The sequence below is a fragment of the Acipenser ruthenus genome, chromosome 29, assembly GCF_902713425.1.
Source record: "Acipenser ruthenus chromosome 29, fAciRut3.2 maternal haplotype, whole genome shotgun sequence".
Lineage (NCBI taxonomy): Eukaryota > Metazoa > Chordata > Actinopteri > Acipenseriformes > Acipenseridae > Acipenser > Acipenser ruthenus.
Genome location: NC_081217.1, coordinates 20397940 through 20413382, shown reverse-complemented (window position 1 = coordinate 20413382; position 15443 = coordinate 20397940). Strand labels below are relative to the sequence as shown.

The window sequence follows — 15443 nt, the reverse complement described above, 5'->3', positions numbered from 1 at the left end:
GTCAGCTCAGGTGCCAGCCCTGCTGTCGAAGCGAAACTTGCAAACGCAACATCGCAACGAGACGACAAGCGGGGCTCAGATCCGAACCAGCCATTCACTGCAGCCTGCTGCCGGACCAATCCCCTGAGCCCTGGCATGCTAAAATAAAACACACGGGACGGAGGGGAGGGCTCCCTCACCAGATGCAGCTCCTCTGTAAACACACTGCAGATGTTTTGCAGGTGATCTGCAGTTGATTAGTGAGGTCTACAAAACGACTTTTTTCCCCTCGCCCTTTCAAAAATCTCCACAGTGCATGCTGTGCGTTTGCCACACTTCACCCTGGCTACTCAAAATACTGATTTACAACGCATAAAGAGTAAGTAGAGGGCTTCCGAAAAATATAGCGAAAAAATGACAGGCACGTTATTTAAACAGTTGTAGCAACACGCTATATTTTCAGAACCCCGCTACTGTTTAAAATGTGCTTTAACATGCTTTACTATTTGCTAAGGCTTTTTACTGTGGTACGCTGCTGCCATAAGGGATTTCCATAGAGTTTTTTTTGCAGATTAAGCAATAAGGAATAAAGAATGTTACAGCTGTGCTGCTAGTGGTTTGTAGTTATAGACCTTACATGGTTGCCCGTGGTTTAGTGTTATCCATAATTTCCGGAATTCAAAAAAGACTATTATATTACTAAGGGGCAATGCTTGCAGAAGGGTACCACATTTTCAAAATGCATTCAGACATACCAGTGGTATAACGGTGCCAGTGCACATTCGTAATATCATTGCAGGTCTTCTTCAATTGCCCCTTTGGACAGAACCACTGCATTGTCACTGAAGATGACTTAGCAAAGGTAGGGTGCAGAATGCCTATTGCATATTGCTTTCTTCTCTTGCTACAGTCCCTCCAACATGCTTTGAAAAGCTCACTGAGGCACTTTAAAGCACAATACAAATATAACCCTATTATCATAAGAGGATTACAGTTTGAGGAACTGCTTCTGAGTTGGGTTTCCTGAACTTCGATTCGGCATCCTGTTCTCAGATATGCTTTTAAAATGGTTTGCTAAAAACTCTTTAAAACACCAATCATGTTAGGCCAGCTAGAAGAGACCAACGCTGGTTTTAAACTGGTCGGGGGCTGGTAGATTTCAACAGGTCATGTTGGTGCAAAAACCCTTACCGACATTTTAAATGGCAATGCAGTAACGACACTACAGTATGCTGGGCAATGGTAGCACAAGGGCAGCTATGATTGAGCGAGCCCTTACTAGAATTTCCACTCAAGGGCCATCAAATTCCATTCTGATGTCATCAGCATGCGGTAGGACTGTGAAATAAGATCGCTTCATAAACCCCTATCAAAAACACAGCCAGCCCGGGCACCTGCAACACAAGCGAACCTGGCACCTCTTTATATATCCGAGGATGTGAATTATTCAGCAGGGCTGTTACTAGATCTCCCACCTGAGACTGTCTGGGGACTCGCTAGTTAGAGTTCCGGAAGAGAGGCAGAGCCATGAGGGGGGAGGTACCCTGTACCTACCCTAGACTAAATGCACAAATGCATACAAGCCAATACAATACCGCATGCACAGTACAGAGATGCACGGACTACAGAATGCATAGTCATGAATTAAACAACACCGAGCGATCACCTGTCAGCAACACTGAGTGAAACCTGCAGCAGGCTGGAACACATCCAGTCACACTGCAAGAAGCATGGCACAGTCCTGCAGTGTACACTGCACCAAATCCACTGAGCACAAGCACACAGTGTCCTGCAGTACACTGCACCAAATCCACTGAGCACAAGCACACAGTGTCCTGCAGTACACTGCACCAAATCCACTGAGCACAAGCACACAGTGTCCTGCAGTACACTGCACCACAGTCCTGCAGTGTACACTATTATTATTATTATTTATTTCTTAGCAGACGCCCTTATCCAGGGCGACTTACATTTGTTACAAGATATCACGTTATTTTTTACATACAATTACCCATTTATACAGTTGGGTTTTTACTGGAGCAATCTAGGTAAAGTACCTTGCTCAAGGGTACAGCAGCAGTGTCCCCTACCAGGGATTGAACCCACGACCCTCCGGTCAAGAGCGCAGAGCCCTAACCACTACTCCACACTGCTGCCCTAACACACTCCACACACTGCACCAGATCCACTGAGCACAAGCACACAGTGTCCTGTAGTGTGTAGTGCACCAGGCACACGGTCTTACATTGTACACTGTAGTGCACTACACGAGATACAGGCTGTACATCATTGCTGTTAGACACTGTATCACCTATAGAACTGCTCAGCCAGCCCTGTGTGGCGAGGCGAGGGCCTGGCAGGCTGTGTGGCCCAGTGGTTAGAGGTGAGGGCCTGGGAGGCTGTGTGGCCCAGTGGTTAGAGGTGAGGGCCTGGGAGGCTGTGTGGCCCAGTGGTTAGAGGCGAGGGCCTGGCAGGCTGTGTGGCCCAGTGGTTAGAGGTGAGGGCCTGGGAGGCTGTGTGGCCCAGTGGTTAGAGGCGAGGGACTGGGAGGCTGTGTGGCCCAGTGGTTAGAGGTGAGGGCCTGGGAGGCTGTGTGGCCCAGTGGTTAGAGGCGAGGGACTGGGAGGCTGTGTGGCCCAGTGGTTAGAGGCGAGGGACTGGGGGCTGGTTTTTCAGGGTCTGTATTGGTTGGGTAATCAAGACAGCACAGTTCTTCGTGTATTCCATGTAGCGTCTTGTTTGGACTTTAAATAAAATGCAAATCAAAAACTGCAGCGAGAATATCTTGTAGTATTTATCTGTCCAATTTGCAGTGCTGAGGGCTCTGCACTGCTCACCGGCGTGGAACGAGTGAGCGAAATCTAATCTGACACATCTATCTGAGGAAAACGTCTTTTCAACATTCTCTGCAAACACATCCTCTTCAGTGTATATGCTTCAAGCATCCGTTTTGCAGCCATTTCACAGAGCACAACATGCAGTTTAACAGCAGTAACCACAGGGACGGCTGACCAGGTATATTTCATTGTTCAATTTAAGTCTCTTTAACTAATGTTTCAGAATCCTGTATGCTTTACCACTGCATGTTAAAAAACCTAATGCAAACTGGTGGGCTGTGATTTTCATCAGCTCTGGAAATCCTGTGAATTTTGTTGGGAAATTCACACTTTACCGCCCTTGTGCTAGCGTTGCTGTCCTAGAATGAGATGTTAAACCAAGATCACGTCTGTGATGCGATCTGTCTCAACAGTAAAATATATTTATTCATCCCATTCTGAAAGAGAAAGTACTGCAGCTTCCAGTGTCCTTTTCATTTCACATTCCCCAAATCATGTGACAAAGTGGCCTTTCAACTCTTACAGCTCCACCTATTAGATGAAAGGTCATATCTAGAGCTTTTTTTCACTGTACAAACTGGCTTAGTTCACGCCATTATACGGTCTAAAAATAGGTACCTCAAGATATTTCATGATTAAATATAAAAGAAATAGCGCTGTGTGGTCCAGTGGTTAAAGAAAAGGGCTTATAACCAGGAGGTCCCCGGTTCAAATCCCACCTCAGTCACTGACTCATTGTGTGACCCTGAGCAAGTCACTTAACCTCCTTGTGCTCCGTCTTTCGGGTGAGACGTAGTTGTAAGTGACTCTGCAGCAGATGCATAGCTCACACACCCTAGTCTCTGTAAGTCACCTTGGATAAAGGCGTCTGCTAAATAAACAAATAAATTCAAAACTGATTCCAAATACTAAATTTCTGCTAAAGATCGCTCTGTCCTGTACAGGAAGGGGACATTTCATGTGTTGGTTGGTATTTATACATTTATTTATGTTTTGATTTTGTCTGATAATTCACCGATGGTGAAAATAGAATGTCTTTAAAAAGGTGGACATAAAAAAAACGAAATATTCTACAATTTAGCATTTACTGTTTTTCAGGTAAGCATTTCAATATTTAGGAACATGTGCTGAATAATAACTCTTTCTCTGCTTTAAAAAATATTATGCGTCATTGTGAAATATCTTGAAATACCTATTTTTAGACCGTGAAACGCCTTAACAAATAACCAATTTTTTTTACAGTGAAAAATATACAGCCTTGTTTATGAGTTTAGGAGTGTTTGAAGTTAGGGGTGATATTAGCCTGATAAAATTACCCAGGTACCACTTCATTGCCTCAATAAGCCCTGTCTCCTTATGAAAGCAGTGTAGCTTGACTCTGGCATTAAGATTAATGCGACTCTACTAAATGGAAGTCATTGCAATCTAATTGAGAGTTTACAGGCTCTCTTGGAGCCCAGTTGACAGCGGAGCGCCTTGTCGCTGTCATAACCGCGCTGCGCACCTGTTTTACTGCCTCGAATCACACTTTGCCATTATTGCAATTGCATTGCTTTCTGAAACAAGGTGTCCCTGTTAGAAACACAGCTCTTTACTGCAAGGCAGCATATCTGACAGACTCTTGATTGAGAGCTGATGGTTGGCATTCGGTTGCTTCCACGTCTCAAATTCCTGGTCGAGCAACAAGTGATGGCTCAACGGGCCATTCTGGAGTCTTGCTGCAGACTTCAACCCTCAACTTTCCTGAAGGAATCAGAGGCAGAAATCAGACAGCAGGCTAGGCCATCAGGACAGAGCAGCACTAAATTCAGATCGGCCTTGAGGTGTTCGGGAAAGCACATGAGCTCACCCGTATCCCCCCTCCACGCCCCAACAAGATAGTTCTTCCCTCTCCCGTTGGCATAGCAACACAGCCTTGAAAGATCACGCCGGATCACGCTCGTTAGCGGAAGGTCAACGGAACATAGCAGCAGCCCCAGGGGATTCTGGGAATCGATAAGACAGCAACGATGAAAGGATGGGGTGTACACCAGTGACCTTAAAATAATCAACAACTCTTTCAGGACCATACTATGTGTGAACTTGCATTAATCCCAACAGCGTATTGTAACGCAATCACATTTCACTGTGCATAACTCAGCAGCGGTAAACAAATGTTCCTTTTTTAAATGTCTCTTAGATTATCACAACGGTTAAAGTAATTAAAAATCTCCAATCTTAAAATCATAAGAAACTAAGTCAAATAGAGGAGCTAATGCTTTCTCCACTGTACACATTGGGATCTTTATATGTAGAGATCCTTCAGTGACGGTTGGGTGTCATTGATGCTGGTATCCCAGGTGGAAGCAACCCATACAATCAGACTATGTATTTCTGGTAAGAGGCGAGATGAGAGTGCTCTGGGACCACTCGGCTGGAGTCTGAGTAATGCAAGCCCCAAACTTCAATCATAAGTCTTTGAAGTGCAGACCTCGATTATCACTCATAACTCTCGTGGGTGGGAAACAAGCATGGTTTAATTTCACTGATCCAGGGAGGGAGATAATGAGTTTACAGAACAGAAAAGAGAAGTGTAGAAGGCTTGCTGTAAGTCTGAAATGAGATCGAGAGACAGCGATGGATGGATAATCATTCATTACAGCACGGTAATTTGCTATGGCTTCACAAGTCAAGTTTTAAGCTTTGTTTGAGTCGCACGATCATGTTCTACAACATTGTGTTATTGTCCTTTGATGAACGCGGCAAGCAGCAATTCACATCTCAGGCTTTCCACTTATAAGACCGCTATATCCCCCTTCAGTCACTGCATGTATAATTGTACCATCTAAAGTTTCCTATCTATGTATATATTTTATAATGCATAATGTTTTTGGTTTTTTTTCCAAAGTTTTGGCAAGACCACTTCTCAAACTCTGTAAGAGTTCTCACCAACTGTTTTCTAAAAATGTAATTAGAAAATCGCAATCGATGGGGATAGCCTGAATCCGCACAATGTAAGCTATAGAGTGAATACTGCGAGTAATCTGTGTGTTTGGGGGAGCTGTGGCCGCACACACACACACAGTCAGATGCACAGCCGTGTCAGGACCGGTTCTTTGACTGATTATTCAGACACAGTGTCTCTCTGACGTTAACTGTGTCAAAACCACAATGAGACTGTGCTGCAGATACTCAGCCAAGGCCAGTCTGTGACAGACACTAAATCAGCCTGCATTCCATCAGACAACCAGCCCCAGTGCACACAATGCAAGCTCCATTCAATTCAATTCAATTATTCAATTAGACGGCTTTAAACGAGTCAAAACAATCACTGCTGAGAAACAGACTACAGCCTGAATTCAGATTTCGCCATGAACGAGCCCCAGGCTTCCCCATTCTAATGCTCTAATGGACAATTTAATGAGTAGCTGGATAGAGTGTGTTCTTGCTGCAGGTCGAATCTCGATGTTAAAGATTCAGTTAACCTGAGTGCAATCTAATTGAGAAGCAGGGCCAGTCCCCATATCAGCAGACCTGAGCTCTACAGATCTGGTAGCAGGAAGCTTCTCTGGTTAGATGCACACATCAATCACTTTCCACAGAACAGCCTATTGGCAGAGACACCTTCTAGGTAAAGACAGACAATTCCACTTGCTTTCCCTTTGTAGTTTTTTTTTGTGATGAGAAACAGCAGTGAAATGTATTCCGTCTTGCTTTTTCAATAACAGAATTGACAGTTATGTATTTTTTCTCAGTCTGTACGCTGTATTACTGTTGCATTTGCAGGTTTGTTTGAAGACTGTTCTTCTTTGCTTCTAGCTTTTGAATTATAAAGTGTTCTGATTATTGTTGATTATTACCGGTGTGATAATTAATAAGGAATCTGGTCATCTGATGCATGATGTCGTGGGGCGCCAAGGGAACCCCTGTCACCCCATTTCATTTGAATATGCAAGAAAGGGTTGGCTGTACTGGTGTTTGTTTTGCAATGAACAAAGCGAGTACCCAGGGCGGATTTCCTTCCAGCGTTTTGTATTTTCAACTGTGACAATCCTCCAGGACATTTTTTTTTTTATTGAGTTAATAAAAATGCCTTTGAAATCTTAACACAATCTCTTCCCACGTAGTAAAAGCTTTTCACGTCGCACATGTTAGCAAATGATCACTTCATTCTCAATTTCATTTATTACAGCACTTCATGAAACGCTGACTATGCAAGCAATAACAAAAGGCTATGTGTTGAATGCGATTGATACATCACTGAATCAATTTAAAGCAACATTAAAACAAAGGTGATGTTTGAATTCACACAGTATTGTGCTGTTATCCCTGTTTAGTACCAATGCAGCACATACAATAACCCCATTACAACCTCAATACAGGATCATTCACAGTATAGTAGTGAGCCATATGTATTCAGGCATTCCTGTATTCACATTACAGAGGAACAACACATGCTTGTTTACCTGAGTGTGTCAATATCTTATGAGCACAGCATAATGGGCCACATTCACATTCATAAGGATTGGTTTGGTTTTGTTTGTTTTTTTAATACATTTTCCATCTAGAAAAGTCTATGAATATGAACCCTCACTGAATTATTGATAACAGGCTTTTAAAAATGCGATTTCATGTTTTGTGAATAGGAGCCACTGTCACCCACTCGAGGCTCATATTCACAGGTGCTTTTAGGTCTCCTTTCTTTCCCCATTTGCTTTTTCATCTCTTTCTTTTCGCCCTGTATTGCCATGTATACACACACACAGAATAGATTCCTCTCCTGTGCCCCCGTGCTCTCACCGGCCCTTAATATGGTCACCATAGCAACAGCGAGCCCATCCCCCTCCCTTTCTCTAAGCTCCACTCAGCTCGCATCAATCTGAGCAGCCCTGAGCTGTAAACAAGTTGAACAAGCTAGGGCTCTCTCACACGGCACTGCACATCCTCAACCACCTACGCTCCCATCCTCTCTGGGGTAACGTCCCACCCTCTCGTGGGTAGGAGGTACAGCTGAACTCTAGATTGGGTGCACTCTGACGTGGTGGGATGCAAAACAAGAAACTAAACTGCTACCTCACTCCCCTAAGAGAAAGGGTGCTTCCTCTAGTCCAGGGAAGGGCTTGAGGCACTGAGACTGAACTGCTCCCTCTCTCACCCCCCTAAGAGAAAGGGTGCCCCCTCTGTTGAGCAAGCCATTTCACAAGAGCAGTTGTACCCCCACGCCCTCAACATGTTGCCCCAGAAGTGCATTGGTATCCCAAAAGTGATCTATTTGTTACCAATGCAGAATGAATGGGGGGGGGGGGGGTTAACTGCTTCCATTTTAAAAACTGTTTTCTGCAATGGTGACTACCAAGACTGGTACAGCACTGACTGATATTTGTGTGCAGGATAACGGAGCAGACTGTGTCTGGATTTACCATCAAGATGAACAGGGAGCTGCAGTGGGTATGTAAGCCAGCCTGGGGGTGAGGGCAATGCGTTTAAACCACCTGACTGCAGCTCTGACTGCAGCTCCAAACAGACCAATATGTGTCGAAATGAATTGCTTTTGTTTCGGCCCAGCTACCAGACATTAATACGCTGCACACTAACACGCATGTTTCACTCATATTTTTATGGCTCATCATCGCAGCTCTGTGAAAATGAATACATTTTTGATGACAGATGATATCCGTTTGCGGTTATATGATCATCTTTTACTTGTGAGATTTTTTTTTATTTCTGAGTGGGCTTGAACTTAGCCTGAGAGTTACACACAGATCCTGCGTGGAGGAAGATAGCTCACTTAGTCATAGGCAAAGTTCCCAATGAAAAAAATATAAATAATAAAAGTCTCATATAGAGGCATTAGTAAATTATTCATACCAGTATTCATAGTTAAACTCACTTGACTTGTTCACTTAACATTCTAGTAAATGAAAATGTATCTGTAGCTCAAATTGCTACAGAAATGTCCTTGCGTCGATGTCACTGATAAAGTTTTCTAGTCAAAAACACGGTCTTCGAATCTCTAGGTTCTAGTGCTGTGTTGCTGGATTCCACACCACACTCTGAACAAGGAATTCTCAGGACTCTCTGCTACACAATGTTTCCCTACCGGATTGCCGGAATCATGTCTTTAAACCTCCTTCCTGAGACTAATCAGCGAAGCTGTTTCCAGACAGTGCAGCTAAACCCTAACAGTATCTTTGCTAGCTCTGCTGCACTAAACCTCAGACACACCCCTGCTGAAAAAGCAACACCCCCAACGGACATGCTGGGGTCCCAGTAAAATACCAGCAGAACCATTAGCAGACCACAGCATCGGCAAATATTGCAAAGCGATCCTGATACGGTTGCACGCTGCAATGCACTGCCAGCTGTCTGTATTGATTCAAAGCATTCTGATACTGATCAGTGGGATTTCAAACACCTGTACATGGTCTGCCCATCGAGGACGTGACACAAGACGCAGAACAAAGTCTGTATTTCATGTTTACAAGCAGAGAAAAATGGGAAGAAATGCATAAAAAATGACCTGTAGCAAGAGTAATGCTACACCTGATAAAAAAAAAAGTGTGTTTGGCCAGACTGACACACCGTTACATGATACAGCAGGGCTCAGTGTTGCTACTCCAGTGCCAACCCCAGCCCTCAAGTTCCCCGATCAGCCCAGGTACTGTATCTGTTTGAAGCAGAGACAAACTACGGTCCAATTGTAAAGCAAGTGCAAAGGCAATGTTATGTTCTTCTGTTCTTATACAACTGAGCTGCAAGAGCAAACGGTAAAGAGTGTTCTGAGTAAAATCTAGATTTATATCATGATGATTTTTTTAGTTTTTATATTGCACTTTAAAAAGGTATAAATCTAAATATGTGAATGGCCCTATTTGATTGTGATGTGTCCAGTGTGCTTCACATAACAATCCCATCACAGACTCGAAATACAGACATAGAGATTGGCTATGAACATCAGCCTTCCATCTGAAACAAACAAACAAACGATGCTATAATAAGAGATACCGAGTGCTTGATGCACATTGTTGGCGATGACAGCGAGATTATAGGCACTCCCTCATGAAATATTTACAATGCTGGCCGTTCAGTCTCATTTAATTATCACAATACAGGTCTAATTAAACATACCTGACGGACGCTGCTGCACTATATAAAGCATTTTTCAGCCAATGTAGATGACTGCTCCCCGCCATGATAAACTGCCCAGCTCTAAAACACCCCAGTATTGCCTACCTTTTTAAAAAGTAAACTGCTCAGGTTTCCATAAGCCCCAGGGATTTCTCAATGACAGAATTCCTGCAGCTTTGACCTTTACCCTGTAAGAAAGGAGGAGAGACCCAATTAAAGGACAGACACATGCCACATATATGACACTCTGCTGAGTGGAGCATGTGACTCTGGTCACATCCACAACTATAAAACACTCCACAGTGAGGAATGAAGAAAGGACAAAAGAAACTCAATCACGCTAATGGAAAGGGTTTCAGTATTGGTTCACATATTTCAATGAGTGCGTGATGTGGACTTCACCCCCATAACTGATAAAGTGTGAAGGATCTCTTATTGGTTTCCTTGCCTTCATGACCTGCTGTAACTCGTGCAATGCATACCTCCGCAAGGCTAATGTCTAAAACGAGAACAATCAGAATCAAATGGTTTGTATTCGATTGCAATGATGTTACATCAAGCTGAGCGAATACTGTTTAATTATTCATATATAATTATATATGATAGAAAATACTGTGTAGGAAGCTGTGAGATACAAGATGATTTTCATACATATATATATACATATATATATATATATGTGTGTATTTCAGATGTTTTTCGGTTACAGCTGGCATGGAAATACAATTTGTTTGAAGAATATTTTTTAAAAACTATAATGCCATCATTTGCTGGTTGGTTATATCAATCTGTGTATTTTGACAGTCTTCTCACACAGCACTCACAGACAGTACAGTGGATATTAAAATATGCTTTATCCACCCACCATCTGTCAAGACTTTTCTTTACCTCTTCAGAAGGTGGCAACGCAAAACTGCTGCACATACATGAAACACAGCTTAGACAGGGGAGTGGTGCTACACCCGCATCTCAAATGAAAGGGAATAATAAGAAATGGATAAATAGACTCAATCCCACGATGCCTGAAGGTTTAAACAGAAAGGAATAGTAGACTATTACTATTACAGCATTAACTATGTAGTAAATGACATCACAAGCACATTACTAGATAAATTAGTGTAGTTACCATGGCATCAAAAGCCTAGAAGTACCCCCACTGTTTTCAAATACACGTTGGGAAACTGGCTCTTTTGAGAAAAAACGTATGTATATATGTTGGGCGCAATATTAATTCAATGAACGAACGCATTTCAAAATTAAACCTCAGGCAGTTCTGTTCCAGCGTCTCACTCACTAACAGTTTGGTTTCTCAGGATGCTCACACACTCACCCTCCGGTTCCACGGTTCCCCAGATTCCAGCTATCGTCCCTGGGAATTCCGAGCAGTACCAGTTTAGATTCTCACCCCTTGTTCTTTCTCTCGCTTGCTTTCACACTCTTTAAGTCCGCTCTCCTCTGTATGACATTCTGTGGCTAAATCTCTTTTTCCCCGAGTTTCACTTTCTCTCTACCTCTTCTTTGCTCCTTATCTCTCTCTCTACCTTTCCTCAGCGTCCCTGATTGTGTCCCTCCTCCCTCCTACAAGGACAGGAGATTAGCGGGTCAAAGATCAGCTCTGACATTAACGAGGCATTGTAGTCAACCAATCACCTTCCCCCAGGCTCTGCCCGGAGAGACTGCGGAATGGTTGTAAATGTGCAACCACAGGGATCCTGAGACACTGCCGTGCCAGTGTGTGTGTGTGTGTGTGTGTCAGAGAGTGAGAGAGAGTTTCAATATATCAGTACGAGTCAACACCTTACAGTAAGTGCAGGAAAACACAACAGTGTTACTCGAAACTCTACATGCTAATGCAATGCTCTCCTTTAGGACAGTGTGGTTGGGAGACAGTGCTCTGTCTTATTACGAGAAGTGCCAGTGGGGTGGCATTATAGGGCAAATGGAAGTCAGAACCATATCGCCTTCATAACTTCAGAAGGGATCCTAATACCTGCGGCACAGGGTGGTGGCAGGATGAGTTTGGAAAGATCTGGAGGACCAGTGGTTCTGAAATGGCACCACGGTGTATACTGGTTCACACCATTGTTGTACCGCTGCAGTACCATTTAGCCTTTAAGGCTGCCCTTGTGTTGCCCCTCAGTCCTGTGCTGAACCATCGTACAGCCACTGCCATTCAAGGTGATCGCTTGGCAAGCGTTTGTTTAAACATGCAATATGCCAGCAAGGGGATGATGCAATATTCATGTACTTATATAAAACTCATACTCCCCCACACACTAACTGCCCTGCCCCTAGGGGCAGTAAACTCTTTCTCAACTCTTTTAATGAGCCAAATTGTCCAAGTGCACTTCGGACATCCTCTGTGTTAATTATTATTATTATTATTATTATTATTATTATTATTTATTTCTTAGCCGACGCCCTTATCCAGGGTGACTTACAATTGTTACAAGATATCACGTTATTTTTACATACAATTACCCATTTATACAGTTGGGTTTTTACTGGAGCAATTTAGGTAAAGTACCTTGCTCAAGGGTACAGCAGCAGTGTCCCCCACCTGGGATTGAACCCACAACCCTCCGGTCAAGAGTCCAGAGCCCTAACCACTACTCCACACTGCCCCACACTGCTAATCCAAGAGATATATTCAGGCTTATTAGATGGCTGTCACATAAGGCAAGCCATGGTGTTAAAGCTGGATTAGCCCCCTTGCTTACACTGGGTCACAGCTACAAGTTACACAGGCAGGTAGAGCGTCAGTTTAGAAGCTGAAGCTTGTTACTGATCTACAGGTTACAGCCACTTCACTAGTAAAGTACAATCTCAGTCCACTCTGCTTTGCATGGTTCAGGCTCTGGCGGTCTGGTAGTGTTGACAGTATCTGGAAAGGTCCGTAGATACATCTCTGTGGACAGTGTTCTGGGACTCCTGGACAGACCCTGTCTCATTGCGAGCCTCTCTGTTCCCTGAATGCTCATTAACAGTAAGAGACAGTGGCAGGCACGTCGCATCCACGCAGCCGTGCCCCCTCCGGGCAGCAACACAAGCGGCCGGGCACAGTGAGGAGCCTTCACAACATCACAAGACTTTGGGATAAAGTTTCAAAATCTGACACAAGAGCCTCATTGAGTCAGCGGTAATCGTTTGCTTAGGCAGAAGCTGAAACTGTATACATCGCATATTGCCATACAATAACCTTTATTTGATCTTCAGTTTATGCAAAGAACATTCATTTCCTATAAATTGATGGCCACCTTGTGTGCATTGGAACACATGGCTAAACAGCTTGCCAGCCAGCCTCAGTTCAGCAAGTTTCAGAGCAAGTCACACCAGCCGGTCCCTTTGGTATAAAAATACAAGTATAAAGAACCGTGCACACACATACAGAGGGTCCTCATAATCACAAAGTAAAGACACGTAAAGAGGTACCGGAATTCTGGCAAATACTGCACTGTGATTGGTTGGTCGCTGCTATGTGATTTATAATAGCTTTAAATGCCTAAGTTGAGGTGTGTCACTACACCAGGACTGAACCAGCTCTCACTCCCACCTGTGTGGCTCTCAAGATTCATCCCTGGAAGAAACACTCTAGCAGGCAAACAAACCAGGGGCAGCCAGCGACAAGGATGTGGCATCCTGCCTACCGAAGCCTATAATTAAGAATTACACTCCGAACAAAACAGCACACCCACCTGCCTTCAAAAAGAGTGTCTACAGTCCTTGCTGCTGGATTCAGAGCCACACAGACTCCTGGCATAGATTACAGAGCCTTGCAATGAAAGGGCTTTGAATGTGCATCTGTAGAGTGACACAGTATTGGTAATCATATGAAATGTGCTGGTAATGTTACACCAATTTGCAGGAGGTGACATTGCCATATGTACAGTTGCTAAGGCAACTCCACTTGGCCTTAGGCTTAAAATGATAAGGCACGTGCTAGAAAGTATGAAGAAGGAGAAATGCAGTAAACAGTAAGCTTGTAAAGAGAGTAGTTTGTGGTTGGTTGCACCTGCGTGCAGTAACAGCTGAGTAACTGATTTCTATTGCTGACAATTATAATTAGTAAGATAACAGAAACAAACTGTAGTCAAGCAGTCTCTGAGCTACCAGAGTATAAATACCAGGCATGGAGGCGACACAGACAGAGAAGCTCCCAGACCTCCAGATCATCGGGACCATCAGTGTATCAGTCCGAGTCTCCCAGGGGGTCAGGCAATCTGATCAACTGCCTAACTCTGTTAATGCTAGTGGCACGTATTGTGTCTAAACAGAAACGTTCAATGTAGAATGTAATGTGGGTATCACTGCATTACATGGAAATCATAAAACTTGACAATGCAATTCTATTTTAAGAATGGATGTTATAAAACTCAGAATGCCCCCACCCTCCCTTAGTCCCTAGGGGCTGTAACCCCTCAACTCACTCTTTTAATAAGCAGGCTCATCTTACAGCAAGCAGGGCTTATCGAATATTAACGCCCCACTGCTTCTACCGCTCAGGGTGACCTGGAGCTCAGACCCCCCGACATGACGACCTCAACCCCTCGCTGCCCGGAGCGCGCCATCTACACCCTGTCCCACTTCTAGAGTTACACTCTGCACAGCTCTGTGGTGCTGCAAACCTGAAACCTGTATATTAGCAAAGCCAGCGACACTTTGAACTTTCTTCATCATCCCTATTAACTGCCCGGCGCTGGCTCTCCAATTTCCCTCTGCTCAATAATTATTGACCGTGTGTAAATAAATGACGACGCAATCCCTTTAAAGGGGATGGCAGGAACCTTTCAATTCATTTCTTAAAGGGCAGAGTCTCCTTGGCTTGGATTACGATGACTGATGTGTTGAGTGTGTGTGTTAAGTGAGCGGGTGGGGAGGGTTGTCAGCTGACATGTCACTGAAAATGAAGCCTTCCAAATAGCAGAATGTGGTATCCTTGTTCCTGAAGTCTTCGGCCCCATTCTCTATTGATTCTGGTAAGACTTTGCATTCAGCGAACATCTTTTGCCAAACAACTACTGGATTCAATAATAAAGGAGTAACTTCCAGGGTAGGTGCTTTGTTTTGGTGCTGTTTGGTTTTTAGTGCCAGTGTTGAGATGGCTCCAGTCTTGGATGTTCATTACTGGTTTTGTACCGACACCGTTAACAGAGATGCCTGCAGCAGCTCCAGCAACGCTTCTGTTATTCTGGGCTAAACAAACTACGTCACAATCCCAGGTGTAACTCTTTCAAAAGTAATTAACACAGAGAAAGAAAACGCATTCTATCAATGGGGATATCCTATCAGGCAATTACCAGCTAATAGGCAGAGCAGATGATTCAGCACTAGAGCCTGCTCCCTTCACACACACCTTTCCCCTGGTGCAACAAAGCAGCAAACATGACCACTGGAAATTGGCTCACAACATTTATTATTATTATTTGTTTATTTAGCAGACGCCTTTATCCAAGGCGACTTACAGAGACTAGGGTGTGTGAACTATGCATCACCTGCAGAGTCACTTACAACTACATCTCA

At 43.9% G+C, this 15443-nt stretch overlaps 1 protein-coding gene across 3 annotated transcripts in view; it reads right to left on the bottom strand.

The window, feature by feature from the left end:
- LOC117426900 (protein kinase C and casein kinase substrate in neurons protein 1-like) overlaps window positions 1–15443 on the bottom strand; it is a 35154-nt gene that overhangs the window by 16279 nt on the left and 3432 nt on the right. For 2 of the 3 annotated variants that reach the window (XM_059004280.1, XM_059004281.1), the window contains one exon: window positions 10029–10111. The exons of the other annotated variant lie outside the window; for it this stretch is intronic. The gene's annotated coding sequence lies outside the window, so the exon portion shown is untranslated. The remainder of the gene's footprint in view (window positions 1–10028; window positions 10112–15443) is intronic. 3 annotated transcript variants of the gene reach the window in all.